This window comes from Theropithecus gelada, chromosome 1, assembly GCF_003255815.1.
Source record: "Theropithecus gelada isolate Dixy chromosome 1, Tgel_1.0, whole genome shotgun sequence".
Lineage (NCBI taxonomy): Eukaryota > Metazoa > Chordata > Mammalia > Primates > Cercopithecidae > Theropithecus > Theropithecus gelada.
Window position 1 is genome coordinate 35442354 of NC_037668.1, and position 4147 is coordinate 35446500.

The window sequence follows — 4147 nt, forward strand, 5'->3', positions numbered from 1 at the left end:
CATGATCCAATCACCTCCTGCCAGGCCCCTCTTCCAACATTGAGGATTATAATTTGACATGAGATTTTGGCAGAGCCACAAATCCAAACCATATCAGACTCCTTGTTTTGTTTTGTTTTTTTTCCATGTCTGTCCCTCTACCTGAAGCTCATTTGAAAGCTAGTTTCCATTGCTGCTATTTCTTCCTTACTTTGGTCAGAATCCTCTTTTTGTGGTATCATAAATGGTTTCCATGGAAACAAAAGGTTGGATAGAACAGTGCCAATGTGCATGTAAACTTCAGAATTAAACAAGGGCTGTTGTTTTTGCCTGTCATGGAGTTACGTTCATTCTGAACATGTCACTGGGGACTTTGGAATGTGTATCCATAACTCCCTGATTGTCAACCACATTCCAGCCTGCCTGACTCACGAAGCGTGGAGTGACCCAGGGACATCCCAGCTCCTCATGTCCCACATTCTTCAGGCTTTCTCTTAGTTTTGGCATGTGCATGTAAATGTCAACAGGTGAGGTGAGATTTGCTGTAAAGAGGCAGATGGTCCCACAGGGTAGGCTGTGGGAGAGATGGAAATTCTAGCAGGAGATATCACAGCCAAAGACTAGCAATCTAGGCTTATCATTTGTTTAGTGCGTCAGAACCAGTGAGTGGAGCAGGAAAGGAGACCCAAGGCTATGCGGTTGCCCTCACGACCAGGAGTTTACATTTGCTTCCTGCCAGAACCAAGGACATAGCGGCCGATGTGCACAGACTTTTCCAAGGTTGTTTAGTCATTGGCAAAAACAGGCCTTCGCCCAGCCTTGAACTGGTTCCAAGTAACTGAGATGTGCCCCTGGTGGAGGAACACAGGTGGAGGTTCTGAATCCCTGAAACTCTGCATCTTTACTTTACAAGAGATGCTGCCTGGGAGTTCTTACTTCAAAGTAAGTGGGGTGGCCATATTATCACCCAGACTAGAACACTTTTCAGACTGAGAAGAGCCACTATCAATTATAGGGCAATGGCTAGAATCTGGTCTGTCCCTGGAGAAGAGGGACATCTGACAACCTTATCTTTATTTTATTTTATTTTTTTAGATGGAGTCTTGGGAGCACAGTGGCGCGATCTTGGCTCACTGCAACCTCACTCTCTTGAGTTGAGCTGATTCTTCCGCCTCAGCCTCTCAAGTAGCTGGGACTACAGGCGCCCGACACCAGGTCCAGCTAATATTTGTATTTTTGTAGAGACGGGGTTTCACCATGTTGGCCAGGCTGGTCTCGAACTCCTGACCTCAAGTGATCCACCTGCCTCGGCCCCCCAAAGTGCTGGGATTACAGGCATGAGCCACTGCGCCCAGCCAGCTGTAACCCTGTCTTTAGGCCAACTTGAACCCAGCTCCACTACGGAACTCAGTGTCGAAGTGCCCTGGCTTCATGCCCTGGTTCTGGAGATGGGTGGTGATGACGGCTGCACAACAATGTGAATGTACTAATGGCCACAGAACTGCGCCCTTCACAGTGGCTAAACTAGTACATTTTATGTTATGTCTGTTTTACCCCAATGAAAACAAACAGCAAACATTCTGATATTCCTTCCAAACCTGCTGCTTCTGCTGACCCCTCATCTCAATTAATCGCGGCTCTGTCTTCCATTTGCTAAAGCCAGAGACCTTCCCGCTCTCTCAGAGCCCATGCCTGGCACATCAGCGAATCTTGTTGGCACTGCCATCAAACACATCCATCTAGGATCTCCCTGCACCTCACGCCACCCACTGCGCTAGTCCGTGGATCCCTGTTTCTCTCTTGGATGTAGTAATAGTCACATAGCTGGACTTCTGCCCTGGCACTTCTTCAGCCCCTTGTTAGAGGAATCCTGCTAAATGTTGGATGATTTACTGCCCACCTCCCACACCTCCACCCCCACACACATAGGAGCTCCACTGGCTCCTCATAACTCTCGGGGTCCCAGCCTGTCTCTGCCATGACCCGAAAGCCCTCCATCATCTGTCTCCCGCCCCTCCCTCACTGACTCTATCAGCCACCCTCTCCCTGTTGTCAACACTGCCTCAGCCCCACAGGCCTCCTTCCGTTCCTCAGACTCCCCAGGGATGCTCCTGCCTCAGGGCCTTTGCCCTGGCTATTCCCTCCCACTACGATGCTCTTCCTGAATCCACATGATTCAATGCCCACTCCCCCATTCTCAGCCTGTCCCCATATCTCAGTGAGCCCTGCCCAGGCCACCTTGGAAAATCTCAGCATCCCAGGCTGGGCGTGGTGGCTCACGCCTGTAATCCCAGCACTTTGGGAGGCCAAGGCAGGCAGAGTGCTTGAGCTCAGGAGTTTGAGACCAGCCTGGCCAACATGGCGAAACCCTATTGCTCCTAAAAATACAAAAATTAGCTGGGCATGGTGGTGCATGCCTGTAATCACAGCTACTCGGAGGCTGAGGCAGGAGAATCGCTTGAACCTGGGAGGCAGAGGTTGCAGTGAGCCAAGGTTGTGTCACTGCACTCCAACCTGGGCAACAGAGCAAGACTCCATCTAACACACACACACACAAATCTCAGTATTATCCTCCCAGCACTTCTTATCCTCCTGGCTTCCTTTTTTTTTTTTTTTTTTCACATTCACACATATGACGATCCAGCATTCTACATATTTTATTTATCTTATTTATTTTCAGTCTTCTCCACTCAAATGTATGATATTTAAGGCAGGGGTTTTAAAATGTCTTGTTCTCAGCCAGGCATGGTGGCTCACACCTGTAATCCTAGCACTTTGGGAGGCCGAGGCAGGTGGATCACCTGAGGTCAGGAGTTCAAGACCAGCCTGGTCAACATGGGGAAATCCCATCTCTACTAAAAATACGAAATGAGCCGGGCATGGTGGCGGGCGCCTGTAATCCCAGCTACTCAGGTGGCTGAAGCAGGAGAATTGCTTGAACCTGGGAGGCAGAGGTTGTAGTGAGCCGAGATTGTGTCACTGCACACCAGCCTGGGTGACAGAGTGAGACTCCGTCTCAAAAATATAAATAAATAAATAAACCAAAAAAATAAATAAAAATAAAATGTCTTGTTCTCTTTTTTCCTCCAGTGCCCAGATCAGCGCCTGATGTACACTTGGCACACAATAACTACTCTTTTTTTTTTTTTTTTCCTGAGACGGAGTCTCGCTCTGTCGCCCAGGCTGGAGTACAGTGGCGCGATCTCGGCTCACTGCAAGCTCCGCCTCCCGGGTTCACGCCATTCTCCTGCCTCAGCCTCCTGAGTAGCTGGGACTACAGGCGCCGCCACCACGCCCAGCTAATTTTTTGAAGTTTTTAGTAGAGACGGGGTTTCACTGTGTTAGCCAGGATGGTCTCAATCTCCTGACCTCGTGATCCGCCCGCCTCGGCCTCCCAAAGTGCTGGGATTACAGGCGTGAGCCACCGCACCCGGCACAATAACTACTCTTGAAATTCATGAAGGAATCTGGACATTTAGGGGGTTCCTCAGGATCCGCCGCTTTTAGGGAAGATTCACTGCCTGCTGTGTGAGCGGTCGAACCTCTTCATCTGTGCTCAGTCCCCTTGCAAGGCTTCTCTAAGGTCGGCCTACATTTCACTTAATTCAGTGGCTCTCCACTGGGGGCGCTCTTCCCCTTGCAGGGGACATTTGGCAATAAATGAATAAATGGGGACATTTTTCGTTCTTACAAGGGAGGGGAGAGGTGTGACTGGCATCTAGCGGGTAGAGGCCTGAGATCCTACTATTAATAAATACCCTATGTCATGTTCTGGAAAGCTTCCCATAACAAACAATTATCTGGACAGATGTCAACTGTGCCGAGGCTGAGAACCCCTGATCTACGCTGATGGTGTTAGGAATGATCTAGTCTGCATTTATTAAGAGGGAAGTCTTTTGAGGGCTGTTTTGGGTTGAATTGGGTCCCCCCCCAGTTCATATGTTGAAGGCAAGTCCTATGCCCAGGACCTCAGAATGTGTCTGTATTTGGAGATAGAGCCTTTGAAGTAATTTAATTGAAATCGTTAGGCTGGGCACAGTGGCTCATGCCTGTAGTCCCAGCTACTCGGGAGGCTGAGGCAGGAGAACCAGTCGAACCTGGGAGGTAGAGGTTGCAGTGAGCCAAGATTACACCACTGCACTCTAGCCTGGGCAGCAAGAGTGAAACT

At 49.5% G+C, this 4147-nt stretch overlaps 1 long non-coding RNA gene across 2 annotated transcripts in view; it reads left to right on the forward strand.

Moving 5' to 3' along the window:
* Positions 1–400: 400 nt before the first annotated feature.
* The window catches only part of LOC112612085, a 5205-nt gene continuing 1458 nt past the window's right edge, over positions 401–4147 (forward strand). Inside the window, exon 1 of one of the 2 annotated variants that reach the window (XR_003116809.1) lies at positions 401–506. This is a non-coding gene — a long non-coding RNA (uncharacterized LOC112612085). Of the gene's footprint in view, positions 507–3476; positions 3563–4147 lie in introns of those variants that run through there. The other variant, XR_003116810.1, reaches the window with a different exon arrangement.